Below are 19,225 nucleotides of genomic sequence, written 5' to 3' on the forward strand. Positions count from 1 at the left end.
GCCTCTATGAACAGGACTGGGAATATCTGGCCTCTATGAACAGGACTGGGAATATCTGGCCTCTATGAACAGGACTGGGAATATCTGGCCTCTATGAACAGGACTGGGAATATCTGGCCTCTATGAACAGGACTGGGAATATCTGGCCTCTATGAACAGGACTGGGAATATCTGGCCTCTATGAACAGGACTGGGAATATCTGGCCTCTATGAACAGGACTGGGAATATCTGGCCTCTATGAACAGGACTGGGAATATCTGGCCTCTATGAACAGGACTGGGAATATCTGGCCTCTATGAACAGGACTGGGAATATCTGGCCTCTATGAACAGGACTGGGAATATCTGGCCTCTATGAACAGGACTGGGAATATCTGGCCTCTATGAACAGGACTGGGAATATCTGGCCTCTATGAACAGGACTGGGAATATCTGGCCTCTATGAACAGGACTGGGAATATCTGGCCTCTATGAACAGGACTGGGAATAATGGGCCTCTGAACAGGACTAGGAATATCTGGCCTCTATGCACAGAACTGGGAGTAATGGGCCTCTGTGAACAGGAATGGGACTAGCGGGTCTCTATGAACAGGACCGGGAATATCTGGCCTCTATAAACAGGAATGGAAATAGTGGGCCTCTATGAACAGGAGGCTGAGGCCCCAGTACAGATGTCAAGCAGGGAACAAACCTTTTATCTGCACTTTCAGTCTGTAAACCAATTACCAACTCATGTCAGTGTTACTTCCAATTCCATGCACTTATTTTTGCTAATAATCTTTTGTCCAAAACCTTATTAAATGCCTTCTGGAAATCCATATAGATAACATCCATAGACACTCCATAGACACTCCCTATCCATTGTGCTAGTGACCTCTTAAAAAAATTAAATGAGATTAGTCAGACATGACTTACCCTTCACAAGTCCATGCTGACTCTCTTTGATCACCTCATACTTGTCCAAGTGCTCAGTCACTTTGTCTGTGATGATAGATTCCAGTAACTTCCCTACAATTGTTGAAAGGATAAATTTGAAGTTACCTGATTTCTCTCTCTCTCCCCTCTTAAACAGTAGAGTGAAATTTGTAATTTTCCAATCCAAAGGCACAATTCCTGAATTTAGAAAGCTTTAGAAAATTATAACTAACATATCTGCAATTCCCTTACCTACTTCTTTTAACACCTTGAGATGGAAAAGATCAGGTTCAGGAGATTTGTCTAGATGAAATGCTATGGTATACTTTTAAAATATGTGTACAGCTGGAACCTTATTGATTAACAATACAATATATGAGTGGAATTTTCTCCACATTTGATAATGCAAGAGGAGGAAAATGATCTCCAAATCTAATCCATCTTTCAAAAATTGCATCTTTTAGAATAACAGCCTGTTGGCACAGGTAGACCAACCAAACAGCCACAGATTACGTTCCCAGGGTTATCTGTCACTCAAACATAAATATCACTGCCTGTAAATTCCTTTTCCAATAGATATATAGTGCTGGAATGTGATAGCAGGATATTCCATTTTAGGCATGGGGGGGGGGGCGGAGAAGTTCTGGTAAAGTTAGCTCAATCCGCTGCAGAAACATCCTCTGACATCTGATTATGCAGCAGGTCGTGTCTGTGCCACACTGTAAATCTCCCCTTCACAGTTTAGGGGGAACATTCGGAGAGTTTTCCTGTTAGGAAAATAAGAATGACAGGGGGGAAAAAAAGGAACAAGAAATATACTCAATGTTTCAGAACATTTCTCAGTCAAAGAAACATTACATTAGGAAGTAATTTTGATGCCCCAAAACCAAAGAATCTGCATGCTTTTGTTTTAATTTAAAGAATGAGGTTGGATTCTAATGATGAATTGAAACAATGCTGGTTGCAGAATTCGCTATTGATGTTACATTCCAGATTTTGAAATGTAACTTATTTCCTCATATTTCAAATCTATAAAAATTCACAAAACTTCATTTCCAATCAAAGGGAGAATTTGTTTTATTGGAACTTCCTGTGAAAGAAAAGGATTCTGTTTTGTTTAAGGGCGAATGCAAATTAACAGAAGCATATTTACATTTAGTTTGGGTTTTACTGATTCTGCCAATCACCTGTCATAAATTTGGTGGAAGATCTGCAGAAATGACATTCCCACCTCTTTCATTGCTATCTCCACCCATTCCTTCTACACCCCTGCCCCATCCTCGCTCTAGAACGACTACAGCTCCTATCTAATCCACACTCATGTAGAACTGCATACTCCTGATTATATTTAAGCAAAGGACTTGCTTTCTGGCCAAATTTCACCCTGAAGTTGAGATTAGTAAGCATACTGAAGTAACCTATTGACAAATGTATATTTGAAAAAAATGGTATGCATGAGGAGGGTCCTATTATCGTTAATCGATAGATCAGGTGTGTGTAAACTTAACCAAGATAGGGTTAGCCATCTACCCAGTCTTGATCTTTCCTTCCCCTCTTTTTGTCAGGAGATGAAATTGTTGAGCAACAGATGCCTTACACTGCCCACCAAGAACTGCCAGCAATTTTCCCCTAATGTATAGTCAGTCCCAAGACTCAACCCTGTGGACATTTGGCTAAAATGCAAATCCTTTGACTGACTAGTCTGAAGCATGCACTTCTATATAACTATGGGTTAGATAGGAGCAAGCAGTCACCATGTAGTGGTGTGGCAGGTGAAGGGGCGGAAGGGAAAGGGAGTGGTGAATCTAACCACCACCCCTTGACGTTTAATGGCATTACCATCACTGAATCCTCCACTATCAACATCCTGGGGGTTATCATTGACCAGAAACTGAGCTGGACTAGCCATATAAATTCTGTGGCTACAAGTGCAGGTCAGAGGCTAGGAATTCTGCAGTAAGTAACTCACCACCTGACCCCCAAAAGCCTGTCCACCATCAACAAGGCACAAGTCCGGAGTGTGATGGAATACTCTCCACTTGCCTGGATGAGTGCAGCTCCCACAACACTCAAGAAACTGGACACTTCCCTGACAAAGCACCCCGCTTTATTGGCACCACATCCCCAAACATTAACTCCCTCCACCATCTACAAGATGCACTGCAGCAACTCACCAAGGCTCCTTCGACAGCACCTTCCAAACCCACGACCACTACCACCTAGAAGGGCAAGGGCAGCAGACACATCGGAACACCACAACCTGCAAGTTCCCCTCCAAGCCACTCACCATTCTGACTTGGAAATATATTGTAGATCCTTCACTGCCACTGAGTTAAAATCCTGGAACGCCCTCCCCAACTGCAATGTAGGTGTACCTACAGTACATGGACTGCAGTGGTTCAATAACCTTTTCAAGGGCAATTAGGGATGGGCAATAAATGCTGACCTAGGCAGTGACGCCCACATCCATGAAAGAGTAAAAAAAATGACAGTGGAAGAAGTGGGAATGCCATTTTTGCAGATCTTCTGCCAAACCTATGGCAGGTGATTGGCAGAATCAGTGAAAGCATCTGCAGATGGTCAGACAGATCATGTTGGGTGAGATAGTGGAAATTCCACCCCTAAGCTCTTAAGTGCTGAGTCTCCCAGATATAGCTCTGTTTGAATAACTCTGTAATCTTAAACTTTAATTGACGGTTCTTGTGTGGAAATGGGTCAACATGTAGCCTCCAAATTTACTGTGTTATTTTGTTGGATTTACAACAGCCCAAAGGTCCAATGTCAAGCTGTGTATTTTGTGAAGCTGATTTGAATTTAGATGAGTTTCTAGCCTTTGAGTTTACTTCTCCAAAAAAACTCACCATATATAACCCCCACACCCAATTCTTCCATCAGAATAACATCTACCCTGTCAAACAGAGAATATTGAACAGTAAACAGGAATGACATGAATGGCTGGTTCTTGCCGACTACCACCCTACTACCCTCCACCCCCGCTACCCCCACACACCCCCACTCCCCTTGCCATCTAAGGGAGCCTGAAGACAATCGGTACCTTGAATAAGACCAACTCAGCACTAAACAGGGATTGAATTTGGATTCTTCCAGGTCCACATGGCTGAATTCCATACTACACCATGCATTTATCCTCTGAACCATTAACCATTGGTGGGGAATTTACAGACAGATATAATTATGCAGCTTCAACTGGGCAAGTCTTATGTTTTACTCTCCAATGTTTTACCGTTTGTGTAACTTTACAACTTACAGTTGACAAAGTCCATTTTCCTTATAGTGAACTGTTGGGACTGGTTGCTTTCTGTGATCATTTGGATGAATGAGACCACATATTCCCCCACAACCGGTGACATGAATAAGTGATACGCAAATTATAAAGTTGCATGTGCTACATCCAAGTTGTGGACCAAATGAGGATGAGTGCGAAATTTGTTGGATTGCTATGGTTTCTGATCACCATCCTCCTGGTCTTTCTGGACCTGGAACGATAATTTCTTGGACATCATGCGAAAACAACTTGAGGCTCAGTTGGTGCCCTCCATGGTCTACGTGCCTGCTGAAATATAAAGGGTAATTTTAGGAGATTGCAGGTTGGTGGGCAGCCTTGACCACTGGGAGGGCATGCTGGGAATTTGGACAGATGTCGCCATGATTCTCCCTCCATTAAAATTAATGGATTGAAAATCACGAGTGACATTTCCTGCCAGAAGTGCAACTTCATCAAATTACCCCTTTACTGATTATAATGAAAGATGAAGTGAAGTACTTGGCGATGCTACCATAGCTCAGCATAAGTCACAACCTGAAGGAAAGAGGTGAAATATTAGTCGGTGGGGAATTAGAAAATATGGGAAATGTTGCCTTTATAATTGTGCTAAGAACATCACCACCTTGAGGTTTTGCCAGGGCAGAGGGGGCATTGAGGTTTTTTTTTTCACCCCAATGCTTCATTACTAGCCTTTTTTGTATTTTGTTTCAACTCTCAACAAGATTGACCATCAACAGTTTTGGCCCAAGGCCTCTTCGTCAATGTACGAAAGTGACAAAAAGCCATCGAGATTAAATTTGCCTTTCTGATCTATGGGGTAAGTCCAGAGCCTCTGATGAGAACATCCCAAAGCATAGAATGATTCAATGTGGGGAAAATTAATGATGCAACACAGCACCATGCTTTTACCTGTCAAGGGAGCAGGTTAACAGAGAGGAATGGAAGCACAATCATTCTGTTGTGGGAAATAGCTATGTCAGAGGAATTTCTGTAATATTTCAATGAGATAGCTACCTGTTGTGCATGTTTGGAGGTGCTGATACTATGGCAATGCAGGGAATGTGTTCTAGACTGAAGTGACTCGTGGACATCATTACCATGTCTGTTAGAGCTGCTAAATTAATTCTGCACTCAAATGCCAAAATGAATTATTAAAATTGTTCCATCAAAAACCAAAAGGTCTGGCGATAAAATCTGTGAAGAAAGCAGTCTCATTGATTTCAAAATAATGGCCTGCATTTTACGAAGTTGAGAACAAGGGTTATTGCAGCAAATTACCAAGTGTTAAATGCTTCCATTTCCTTGTTTAACTTTACTTTTCAAATCAACACAGTTTAACAGTTAAAAACAGTTATAATTACAGATCAAACAATTCCACATCCCCCCCCCCAAACAACCCACACCACAAATGACAATCAATGAATGACAATAAAACACGGCAGAAACTACTGGACCTAACACTATGCATAACTACAGTTAGAATGGAATGAAAAGCATTACTTGGCTGGTAAGAACTAAAGTAAAGCAACTCAAAGTGGTTATTCTCGACAAGTTTTTAGATGGTTTCAATAGATCACTAAGGTTCAACCAGGACCAAGAAGCATGAGGGAGTCCAGTCTGCATTTTATTAAATCCACAGGGTTTCAGTTCCTCTTATTCTCTTTCTTGTGGTAGTTTCTTGCAGGCCATTGAGCTGTGCTAAAACCACAGAGGAACTTGTATTGTGTATGGCTTGCGATGGACAGGTTCACACAACATAAAGGAGTCCTAGCAGGCTTACTATGTGTATAACATCACAATGCAGTCTTACTCCCATTGTGCTTTTTTCCAAAGAGGTTGACTACTGCAGTGTATTGCCCATTCTACAAAAAAATTTAAAAAGATAAATCACCAAGAAAAGTAAATTTTTATTTAGAAACAGTGATGGAATGTGTGCGCAAAATTAGGGCATCTTAATGTTAAACATAATGGCTTCTGGTAAATACTTAAAGGCAAATCTCAGTACTTGGATTTGTTAACAAAGTGCAACTCCCTTGTTTCATGTCCTATTTGCTAAAGTTAAATCGTATTACATGCTGATTTATAAACTGCAATTTGAAATTTTGAGCCAACTAGATGAAATTTCTCAAACTTTTCTCAAATGCAGTTTCTCAAACTGGTCTTTGCAAGTCCCAAGAGCTTTACCTTTAGTTTGTGGCCTGCTGTGCAAGATCTGCACTTGGAGGACCTGAGGGCGCTGTCATTATAAATAAAAGCACCTAGTTAATTTGGGTTCCTTATTCACTTTGCTGTTTACACTAATTCTCCAATTCATATGGTAGCTAAGACTTATGCAAAGAACAAGAGTGAGCACCTACACAGCACATTGTTGCTTCATATGCAAAATCCTCACCATATTTTACAAAAACCTAATTTGCATCACAAGTGCGATCAAGATTCTTCTAACTTGCTGAAGTGTTTGAATCTAATATTGCACATCAGTGATCACATCATTGGTTGCAGTATGGCCTTCCATGTGTAGTACAGATTACAATTGCCAAATCCCTAGTAGAGCAAGCCAAACCCATCTGATTATAGCCTTCTCTTGTATTTTTCTACTGTTTCCTGAAGACGCTTTTCATGATGTATGGCTGCTCAGCTGTTCAGATACCTGCTAACTGGAAAACTGATGGGATTGGGTTAACCGTCCGCTTCACACATCGCCAACTTTCCTTTCCATTGACATCAATGGAGAATAAAATCAGGTGGTGTGTAAAATTGCTATGGGGAAATTTTAACCTACTTTGCCACAAAAACAGAAGACATTCTGAAAAGGCAAGTTCTATTATCAAAGGACGTTTTCCAGCATTAGTCATTGGATAGCAATAAGCAGCAGGTGATTTTTTTAAAAATCCCTTTTAGCCCAGAATGCTGAAGGTTTCTAGTAACACCCCTGTTAACGTTCACACTAAGATCAGCTAAACCAACACGGACCTGGGACCTTCTGATGTTGTATGGCCAAGTACAATGCCACGCAATGCATTTACCTGCCAAACCAGCAGGCACCCACCAGATGGTTTGGTTTCACACAGCACTGATTTGCATACATGCCAGTAGAAGTTGACAGGAAGCCTGATGACAAATTAACTAAATTTAAAGTAGCAATTTCCTCTGTTCCAGCCACTCCTCTTATTTGTGATCCAGAATTTATTTTGCTGTAGTTTAAAAGGTAAACAATTCTTCCACAAGTACATTTGTAATGCATACAAGCACAATAGGTCAAAAAATAGCAAATCAAGTTTTTTTTAAAAATGTCTAAGGTGAAGCTGTTGTCCTTATGTTAAAGTTGAAGAGGGAATAGATATACACAGGTAAAAGACAAGCTTCAGATTGATGTCAGAAAGCACTTCCTTTTACAAAAATTGTCTGCAGAGAGAGTAGAGGATGCAAACACTCTGGAATTGTTCAAGAGGAAGTCATATGCTAATGAATGCCTTTGAAAGGATATTATCGTTGGACTGAATGACCTCCTTCATTTAGACTTATCTTTGTGATCTTAGCATAACAATAGCAGAAATATATTGTGCATGTGGCACAAATTAATTTACTGTCAGGCTAGATTAAAGTCTTCCCTCTCTGGACTCTAGTTTAAAACCCAACCCAAGCAAATGGATTCAAATTCATGTGGTGTAAACAGTCTCATTGAGAAACCCGACGGCCTTCTGCTCATCTGACAAGTCAAACAACATTAAACAGGAAATTGGATACCCTTCAATGCCTACACTTGCTTGGGGCAGGGGTGAGTGTGGAAACTATTGGGATCAAATTCGGTTGGATATGCAGATTCAATTTCCTGAGTGTAAACTGGGTGAAAGACTCTTAGCTAATCGAAGTTAACAGTACATCAGGCATATAAGTCAAATGTTGAAAACATGCCCACATGAAACTGAAATGAGATTATAAAGTTGGAGCTGTTATAATATTAGATAATTCAATATCAAGGAATTACTCACACAAAAATTGTTTATACTAATATTAAAAAAAGTTAGCAGCAAAATGGATTTGCAGTACCAACTACACACAGGAAGTGGTGTCCTAGAGTTAAATATGTGACAATGTCATAATGCTATAATACGTTGACACAATCATGCTTGAACGGTTCACACATGCTGCCTGTGTTGTAATGTGATATGAGACCATTTTGAAATGGGTGCATAGAACACGTTTCAGTGAAGTATAGCGATGGAGTCAAGGGAAGCATCTTCAGTACATTAAATGGATTCACCTGGAAACTATTTCCTTGCTTCCAGTAGTGTAGTATGAAAAGATGTTTAAGAACCAACAATCAATCGGTGGTAAAGTTAAAGTACAGTCTCCCCCATAAGTGCATGCCAAGACTACGTGTCATCCTAAAATGAGGCTCCCAAGCTTTTTAAAGACGGCAAGGGAGTTACAGACCAAATTAACAGTAATTAAAGCTTACCAAAAAGGGAAGCCTTCAAATGATACGGAAAACGACTGGAGCATCTGAAGCCACCACAAGGGTCTGGCTCATACATGAGTCAAACCATGAGGAGTTGAAATTGTCTGAATGTGCCAACACTTTATGCTGTTTTGGCTAGTTTCCATTGAATAGTTACTGTTGTTTTTGTGAAAATGAGCCAGACAAACACAATTTAGATGGAGGAACATGAATGTGATGGTGACTGCTTCATGGCATATGAAGTCATAGATTACAGCACATTGAGGAAATTACATTATTTACCATGAATGCCATTTTGTACATAAAGTGTATAGCTTGAATTCTGATGAAAATATTTTTTCACTTTATATTTTCTATCCTAGATCTTCATCAGTTAATTCTTCAGTTGACATGGCAAAAATGTTTGCATTAAATATTTCGGCAGTAGTTTGTTTACCTCTGAAATTTAATGAGAAATAACATAGGTTTATGTAACAGCCTTCACACAGCAACACACCCTAAGAAGCTTTAGAGTGGAAGGAGTGGATACTGGGCAGGAAGTGAAGAGTAAGTTTACAGATGAGACCATAAGCACTTCAAAAAGGTAGATTTTGAGGAGGACTCTGAAGATGAAGAAAAGGGGGCAAGGGGAAAGCCTTTAGGGAGAGAGTTCCAGTAAAATGAATTGAAGTCTTAAGGCAGAGTTGCCCTAAGACTAAGTACTCAGTGCAGTAGCGGGCGGGAAAAAGTCGTTTTGCCCACCGGCCGCAATGGCGGGTTTTCACATCTATCGTCTCATTCCCAGCGCATCCTGCCTCATTAATAATGCGTTCCCGGTAAACATGCCGGATCACTGGCAGGGTGGCCTCTGATTCACCTGCCGTTACCTCAGGCCTTCAGTAACCCAGGCGCCATATTTAAAGGGTGCCCCTGCACAGAGTTAGGACTGTCTAAGGGATTCGCAAGCTGCTGCAAAGTCATGGCTGCCAAAGGGAGGAAACATGTTGCCCCCAAATTTAGCAACACCTCCCTCGTGCACCTACTGGAGGATTTGGAAGCCCACCTTAAAGTCCCCTATCCCTGTTCTGGGCGAAGACCAGCAAGCAAGGTCACTGATCCAGCATGGGAGGCGGTGGCAGTGGTGCTCAGCACCAATACCCTGCAAAAGAAGACAGCCACCCAGTACCAAAAGAGGATGAATGCTTTCCTCCATTCTGCCAGGTTAAGTCATTCTTCTCATCACACTCAACTCACACACTCACATACCTATCACACATCCACAGGGATCTCACTCACTGCCAGTTCAAGGGATATCACCATTCAATCTCCCACACATGCCTTCATCTGCCCTGCAGATCATGTCCTTAGCCCATCCATGGCACCACTCACCACCCACACATGCCAGGTATCCTTTTCACCTGACCTGGCAGGCATCCTGCTTCCACTCTCTCCATCTGTACACATGCAGGACAAGCTGGCACACAACAAAAGGGAGAGGTCGCACACTGGTGGAGGAATGACTGGCATCATCGTGCTCACAGACTTTGAGAATAGAGTCATCCAGCTGGCCCACGATGATCTGGACCAGCCCTGTGCTGATGGCGAGGGCAGCGGTGCTCAACCAATTGAGGATCCAGCAGTGCAACATCCATCTGACAACCATGCTGTGAGTGATGTGTCCAGTTCCGCAGTCCCCTGCCATGCACTAATTATCTCTCCTTGCTTTCGCAGGCACATCTGGGAAGCAGTTGAGGGAGTCTACAATCCTGGTCCTCGACTCAAGCCCCGAAGACCCTTAGGAAGAAGAATCTGATGACACACTCATTGAAGACCCATCACATCGCTCACCCACACCTTCCATCAGAGCAGAGACACACACCTCAGTGAGACCAAGCTTTTGAGTAGCCTTGGAGTCACAATCTGGTGAGCACATCGCACTGTCTGATCAATAGGGGGCGGAAGCAGGGTCTTCCCAGGGTTCCAACACTAGGCGGACTCCTGGAAACCAGAAATCTGCTGAGTCCGAGGCAGATGATGAGCCTCTGGCCTTGGTCATACCTCAGTTGCTGGGGCTGCAAAGGCAAGCTCAGGAGCATGAGGAAGGGATGTCCGTTGCATCCCTCAGATTGCAAGGCACAATGGAGGGGTCTGTGCACCTTCAGTCTGAGGTGATGGCGCCAGCAAGCCAACGCACCGAGGTCAACACTGGTAGGATAGCGGCTGCCATGGAGACCTTGGTCCAGGTCATCGGTCCTGCTTGCTACGCAGTCTAAACTCCATCGCTGACTCCATAGTTGGCCTCCAGAGGACACCTGCCAAGGTCATCACAGACAGGGCGTAGCAGTTAGAAGGCTGCCTCCACCTCCACTGTGGATGTTCGGTTGGGAATGTTAAGAATATGTAGTTGCACAGCATGGCCATGGGTGTTAGTCACTTGTATATACTGTTCACTACTGTAAATATACTCCCAAGAATGTCTCCCTGCCTATGGCTCCTTGTTATGATGAGCAGTGTTCATGTCACTCAGATGTGAAACCTTTCTGCACAAGATAAAGGCAAGTGTCTCAGTCCAGGGTATCTTCCCTGTGCTCTGTGTAACCTTCAGTCCAAAGTGATGGTCTGACTTCATACTCACTGGACGCATCAGTGATGCCTGAACTTTGATGGTGCTTGTCATTGCTGCCAGAATGTCGTGGGCAGGCATCATAGAGTTCCGTCATTCTCTCTGTGTGCTCTCAGCACCTTTGAGGTGGGGCTGGTCCTCATTCTTCAGCATCTGTGACTGATGACGCTGTGCTGCCAAAGGGCTCAGGTGCTAAAGGTTGACAAAGGATCAAGTGCATTTAAGGTTGGCTGCGTCTGCATGATATAACCCTGATCACAGAGCACAAGTGAGCTGCCCTTGGCCAGACAGGAGTCAGACATTCTCAGAGGCCATGTAAAGATCTATGGAGTGTCCTCACTGCATGTCATCATCATCGTCCGGGAATCGAGTGACTACTAGGGCCTCCACTGCGTCTCCATGATATGAGCCTGAGCACTGAGAGTTTGTGATGGTTGCATACCAGCTGAACATTCAGCGAGTGGAAGCCCTTGTGGTTGACGTAGTTGACTGCTTGTTGCCATGGAGATCTAAGCGCCATGTGAGTGCAATTGATGGCACCCTGCACCTGTGAAAAACCTGAGATCTGCGCAAATCCCAGCACTCTTGCTTCCTGGCTTTCCTGATCCCAGGCAAAATGCACAAAGTTCTGTGCACTCACCAAGGTGGCGTCCGTGACCTCTTGGATACACTTGTGCGTGGAGGTTTGCGAGATCCCCTATCTGTGGAAAGAGCTACTGGTGTAAAAATTGAGCGCGATGGTCACTTTCACAGCCAATGGCAGTGGATGCCCTCCATGTCCACGTGGCACCAAATCCTGCATCATGTAACAGATGTGACTGACCAGTTCCTTAGACATGCACAGTCTTCGGTGACACTAGTTCTCGGTTATCTGCAAGAATGACAAGTACTGCCTATAGACCCTGAGTCTAGCGAAGCACCGATGAGCGGTGGCTCACTGTGTATCTTCAGCTGTGTGCGCATCAGGCCCTGCTGCTCCTTCATCTTGAGGGAGATGCTCCTCCCTTTGCTGAGCCAGGTGCCTCCACTGCTCTCTTCTTCTTTCTCTGCTCCCTGTAAGCCATGAGGCAGACCTCTAAATCACCAGGCTCCATGATCCTGATGTTCTCCTCCTGCAGGATCAAAGAGAGAGACGTGTGGGTTAGCATATGTGTCCTAAGAACCTCTCTTGGTGAAGTCTGAAGGCCCCTTCATGCATGCCGGAGGGTGCTGGCCACCATGTGGATGGCCAGTACGTAATGCGCTCATTGGCTGTCCGAAACCCCACCTACCTACGCCCCACTCCACCTGACCAATTGGTGGCAGCTTCAGCCACTGGACTGCATGCTGTGCTCTCAGCTCAGGCGCAGGCATTCTCCTAACCCACACTGAAAGGCTGCACTGTTAGCTTGAACCATGGGGAGACTGATCCAAACCTTAATAAACATATTGCAAGGGGCTGTGAGCATCTCCACCAGTGACTGCACTATGGACACCTTTCGCAAGGGGATTGTACAACTTGCCCAGTCATCCAATTGTTCTGCTGCCCCCTAAAACACACATTAATTTGCGGCCTGTATCTGAGGGGTGAAACGTTCTGGAGCATTTGGTGGCACTTCCATGTTTTTGTGTTGTTGGAGTTTCAGAGGCCGGACGCCAAGCATGTCAATGGAGCTGCTGCTGAAGGGTCTCAGTTGTGGAAGAACGTTTACTCTTGACAAGCTTGTCCAAGTGTGTGGCCGCTCCCCTCACCACCCCCCACTCCCCAATCCCCCGGCTTGTGATTGAGTACTTCCTTCAGTCTGTGCTGCCTTGCTCCTCACCACGCCCCCTGCCTGACCCGCACTGGAGCCCTTGCTCCGGCTCTGCACTGAAAGCTAGCTGGGAAAAAGCGACTTGCCTGTGCCTCCCGCAAATGCGTGGCGCCTCTTCCTTGATGTGCTATGGGCAACGCTCGAGAGTGCAGCGCAAGGTTGTGTGCACTCACCTCCAAGTTCCCCTCGAAATTCAGCTCGCCGGGTGCATGCCTTTTAAAGGCAGCTGTAAAGCACACCGTTCTGAAGTAACGCTGATGTCAGCGGTAGATTTGAGGTGGGGGGATGATTCCAGCGAGAGGGCTGATAATGAGATGCTAAAGTATTGAAATTAGTACTGACCTGTGGTGGCAGGAAAAGTGGCCTGTCATTGATGGGTGGAGCGGACAATCGCAAACTGCTTTCACAACGGCGTGAAACCTGTTCTTGGCCTTCTCGTCATATTGTCCCTGCTGGCCCGCTATGGTGCCCAACGCCAAAGGGGCTGGAAAATTCTGCCCTAAAGTGTTGGTGCCGTGTAAAGTGAGGGAGGTGCAAATGAATGACAAAAGACTGACATAGATGCAGTCGATCACAGAGCTGGAGAAGATTGTAGCTGTAAGGGGGATGAAATCATGGAGGGATGTGAAGATGCAAGCAAAAATTTACCCCTGGACTTTGTACCTATTGTTTTAATATGCCTTTCAGGGATAGCAGAATGACATCACTAGAAGGGAAGTATGTCATGTGATCCATTCTTTGTTTCACTTTTGCTTTTGAGCAGACGCAAGCACACAGCTCTGCTGCTGATGTCTTCAATCTTTCTACCTATGTATAAACGTTCTTGTGTGTCTAGTCTAAATAAATGAACCCACAACATGTTTACACAATCCCTTATGACTGGTTTGTGTTTCTATCGGTATAACAACATGACATGGTACTCAGCAGTGGTCAAACAGCCTAGCAGCAAGACTAAGTACAGGTACAACATGGTGAACAGCCTTAGATCATGCTACATGGCATGAGCCAGCCCTCGAAGCTTTTGGTCAGACCGCAACAAAGCCGCAGCATTGGAGAGTGTTGAAAATGCAGCGTGGTAACTCCACAGAAGAGCTTTGAAGACACAGTGCCGAGATATTGCTCAAGTAAAGAGCTGGTAAGCAGACAGATCCCTCATGATGAGGTTGCAGCACATAGCCTGTCAGTTCAGTGAGTGGGAAAGTGTGCAAAGAGGACCAGCTTCAGGTCAGCTCAGTCAGGAAAGGCGAGGGACCAGGGTGTGGGCCGGGTCGATAGTGAGAGAGGGAGAGCCTAACAAAACAAAAAAAGGTCCTGAACGTCAGGTCAGAGTGCAGTTATAACAGGTGGAGATTCGGAAAAACGTGCACGAGTGGATACAGCAACACTCATCCAAAGTATTAGAGGAGAAAGAGGGTCAAAGGGATATTGTCCTGATTTTCCAGCTATTGATGTATAATTAAGAATACTGTGACTTGGGCATGGTGACATCTGTGCTGACTCTGATCTGCAGTCTTATCAGGAGTGGAATCTCACAGTTTACAGCCTGAAATTTCTAAATTAGACCTTCTTCTTCACTAAACTATACTTATAAATCCTAATACAGAAATTTTGTTGCACTGCAAATTGTAACTTATTTTTTCTCTGGTTCATCAATTTTCGCTGCTTTTCTCCCAAATGTGTTTACTCCTATTGGAATGTGATTTCTCCATTGCTCACCTACTCAAATGACCCTTGTTCATATTTCTGAAAGGAAAGATTTACATTATATTGTGACTTTTCACACCGTCAGGCATGTAAACCAAAGTGGTTTACAGTCAATTCAGTATTTTTGACGTGTAGTCACTGTTTTAATGTAGGAAACAGAGCAACCAATTTGCACACAGCAAGGTCCCACAGTCACACATGGCCAAATCATCTGTTTTAGTGATGTTAGTTTTTGGAATAAATATTGGCCAGGACATCAGGGAGAACAGCTTTGTCTCTCTTCAAAATCCTTGTCACCTGAGAGCAGCGGGGCCTTGATTTAACATCTCCGTCTTGTTATTAAGTATTGCCAGGGTGTTTGACTGCAGGCCATCACAGCTGAGTCTGATCATGTCCTCACCTAATATCCACAGACTTGTATTTCCAGCAAGGATTGCTGAATTGTGATCAGGAACCCTAACATGGACTGTTTGTCTACCCTGAGGCACTCGGAACAATTACAGTACTATTTCCACTGCCTCAGCTCAGAGCATTGAACTCAGTACAGACAAAGGATCCAACCTGGGCCCTTTCTGGTTTGTATGACTGAACTACTCACTGGGTAAAGTCACTGACCCATTAGGGGAGCTGGCAATTATTAGCCTTAATTCAACCAATTGTTAAGTAACATTTTTCACAAGTCTTCAGGGTCACAGTATTATTTGAAGAAGATGATCTGACCAAAAGTTGTCAGATTTGCTTATTCAGTGCCATGAAGTAACCTTTTGCTCTTTGCTGATGAATGTTTTTGTATATGTTTTCTCTGTCTTACACTCTCAAAGTGTTGACTTTTGCTGGCAAATTATTCCACCAATGCCAGTGACCCTCTGGTCCCTCAGTGATGATTGCTATTCTTCACTTGTAAATCTGGACATAAGAGTACTGGTAGACAATCCAATAGATCCTAATTTCATCCCACATCAGCAAGGGTCCCTTGACAGTGATCAGGAGAGAACCTGGCTATTTTTCTTTCCTGCCTTCTACACGGGTGTTGAAAGCTGTGACACTCCTATTGCCACAATGCATGTTCATTTTTTTAAAGTCACAGATTTCATGAAAAGTGTTATGTGATTTTTTTTTTTGATGTTTAAAAAACACACAGGCTATGAAATTCTTCTTGCCGAAACTTTGGTGGGAGATAGACCCAAGCAGCCATTTCCAACCTTAAGGCAGTTTCTTCAGGGATTCTGCTGATGTCATGCCAGCCGTTTGGCAAGACATTGGAAGAACCTCTGCTGGATTTTGGACCGACGATGCAAAAACTGCTTTGAAACCCAACACTTTTTCTGAATACATCATAGAGAAAATGACCCCTCACTCTCCAAACAAATAGGGCATGTACACCCTATTTTCAAAAGTCAGTACTTCTACTTATATTAGGAGAAGGGGGGTGTGGGGGGGGGTCAAAATAATACACTTCTGTAATGTGTTTGCCCACTGGCAGTGGGAAGATGGAAAATTTTAGTGCATCGCATCCTGTGCAATCGAAGGGCTCTGTGGCAGACAGTTTGCTTGGTGTGTGTATTGGCTGTGCACATTGTTTGCATATTTATCTTTGCTTATTACTGTGCTAACAGCAATTTACGTTCTCCAATTAAGGTGGTTTTTATGGAAACTAGTAAAACTGTTGCATATTTAATAGATTAATAGGGCCCACCTGCAGGTTTAACTGTCTTTAATAACGTTGAATAACTGGTGTGTATTCAAAAATGAATTGGTGTGAATGCTTATCCCAGTTTAAGGAATACAAGTGATTATTTATTTTTGGCTTAGTGTTGGAGGATATGTAATGAGGAATATATTTTACAAATATATATATATTTATTTATGGAGGGAAAGAGAAAGTCAAACCAAGCTGGTCAGCCTCCTCCAGCTACAAATATAAAGGTACATTTTATGCTTATGCCATGGTGATACCATTAGCAGACGTGAGGGTCAGCATCTAAACATACATTTAATAATACTGTGCTCTATCTCTCCGTCATCTCTCTCAATGCCTACACACCTCCTGTTCCGTCAGATTGCTTGTCCAGCATCCAGTTCTGATGAGCCGCGGTTTCCTCCAAAGGAATACTTGGGAAGATAGAAGCCATTGGGGCAGAACTTTCCATTCTGGAGACTATGTGCGGTGGTGGGCGGGTTTCACGGCGTGTTTCCCGCTAGGCTGCGAGGCGGGAAACCATATCCGATTTCACACTGGGAAGCTCGTTAATTACGCATCAGCGAGCAGCTCTCCGAATCACATGGCGGGGCGGTCACTGATTCGTCCATCCTGCCGTAACCTAATGGGGTCGAAGGTCCGTGTGCCATATTTAAACGACAACTGAACGCATGCGTTACTCTCAACAGGCCAGCTGTGTGTAAAGGAAACTTCTTGACATGGCTCCACCGAAGAAAAAAGCTCCTCCTAGGTTCAGCAATGACCCCCTTGAGGCCCTTATCCATGGAGTCTGCCAGCACTAGGATGTCCTCTACCTCAGGGATGGCTCCAGCAGGCCCACCCACCCACCTTACCTCGCTGGCCTGGAAGGCGGTTGCAAGGGAGATCAGCTTCCTTGGAAACAGCATCCAGTGTAGGAAGAGGACGAATGATCTCACCTGCTCCGCCAGGGTAAGCCAACCTTCAGCTCACTCCAAACTCACACTCTCATGATGGCATCATGCACTCACTCAAAGTGTCACACTGCCCAGGGATCTCACACAATATTAGCGGGGGAGACATCAGCCCTGATTGTCTCATGGACACTTTAACATCACCAGCATCTCATTTATCATGCTGCACAAACTCTACCCTCAGCCCTTACCTGTGGAGGGCTCAGCACACTACAGCAGGCATGCATGCTTTCCAACCTCTCCTCCAACTCTTCTCATCACGTTCCATCCATTTATCTTCATGCAGGCCAAGCTCGCCCACAACCGGGAGGGTGGTGATATCCTAGATGGGCGCAGGTGTAGTGGCAAATTCTGAGGTGCCAGAGCTCCAAGAAAATGTGTTGGCCACATCATTTCTAAATCTACTATTACTGTTAATCTAAATCTACTGTTTTCCTATATATTCATCATTTGAGTCCCCAGAAGTCAGTAAAACTATGCTCTTTAATTGAAAAATATTAGTGCCTGCACTGCCACCAACCTCTTTCTCACCCCTCCCTTCAACAACCTCCCCCTGAAAGTTCTGTTTTTTTTTAAGCCAGTCTGTCAGGTCCTAAGTTCTGGCTGCCCAGTGTGGATGACGGGAACTCCACTTGAAACATTTTTTTTCCCCCTCAAGGGCCAATTAGCAAATTTCGGAAAGATAAGGTCCAGCGCAAATTTAAACTGATTTTTTTTTTAAGTTGCGGTATTAAGGGAAGAAACAATTGCTGAAAAGAAATAAAGCAATGTCACAGCAATAAGTTGTTAAGTTAACAAAAGAGTAATTAATAGAAATGACCAGAGTGTGAGAGGGTCAGAATATGTGTGCGGCAGGCTCACTCCCAGTCTCCAGGTGCTCACTCACTCATCCTCACCCACTGTGAGTGGGTGTGTGTATGTGTTGGTGAGGGTAAATGAGAAACCTGAGACTGGGAGTGAGGCAGACACGCAATCACAGTCTCTCACTCCCATACACACACACACACACACGCACAGAAACACACTCACTCACATGCACATACACACTCTCTCACACGCATGCACACACACACACACTCTCATTCACATGCACACATACACACTCACTCACATGCACACACAAGCACACACACACTCTCTCACCCTTGTGTGCACAGAAACAAACACACACACACTCACAAGCACACTCACTGTCACTCGCACACAAACACGCACATAAACACTTGTTCTCTCACTCCCCCACACATACACACACACACACACACTCAGTCTCCCACAAACGGCAGTCAGCCTCTTACCCTGCCCCCCACCACCACCACCACCCCTCCCAACCTGGGGCTCCACAGTGTCTCACTCCCGGGCCTTGCAGCCAGCCTCTCTTTCCGTGGTCCCAGCACTCCGCTCCCCGACACTCTGCTTGGCAAGCCCCGCTCACCGGTAATCCACTCCCCGGGCCTCGCTTCCGAGCACTCTGCCCCCCAGCACTCCAGTCCCCAGCACTCCGCTCCCTGGGCCCCGGTTGGAGGTGCTGGTGTGACGCTCTGGTGCTCTGCGGCACCACTAAACCCCTGCAGACTGCAGGAGGGATGGCAGACACCCAGGAGCTACCTCAGTTTGAGGAAGATGCTGTTGAGCTGGCAGGCGAGGACAAAGATCGCTCCTGTGGGGAAGGCGAGATCGGCCTCTCTCAGCAAGTCAGCAACGATGAGCCCTCCATGAGTTGATCACATCCTTACAATCACAGTGAGTAGGATGTAATTTTGTATCCTGCCTGCTTATGAACTAAATCTATCTTCTCTCTCTTACAGGCA

This window comes from Cetorhinus maximus, chromosome 5, assembly GCF_964194155.1.
Source record: "Cetorhinus maximus chromosome 5, sCetMax3.hap1.1, whole genome shotgun sequence".
NCBI classification, from domain to species: Eukaryota; Metazoa; Chordata; class Chondrichthyes; order Lamniformes; family Cetorhinidae; genus Cetorhinus; species Cetorhinus maximus.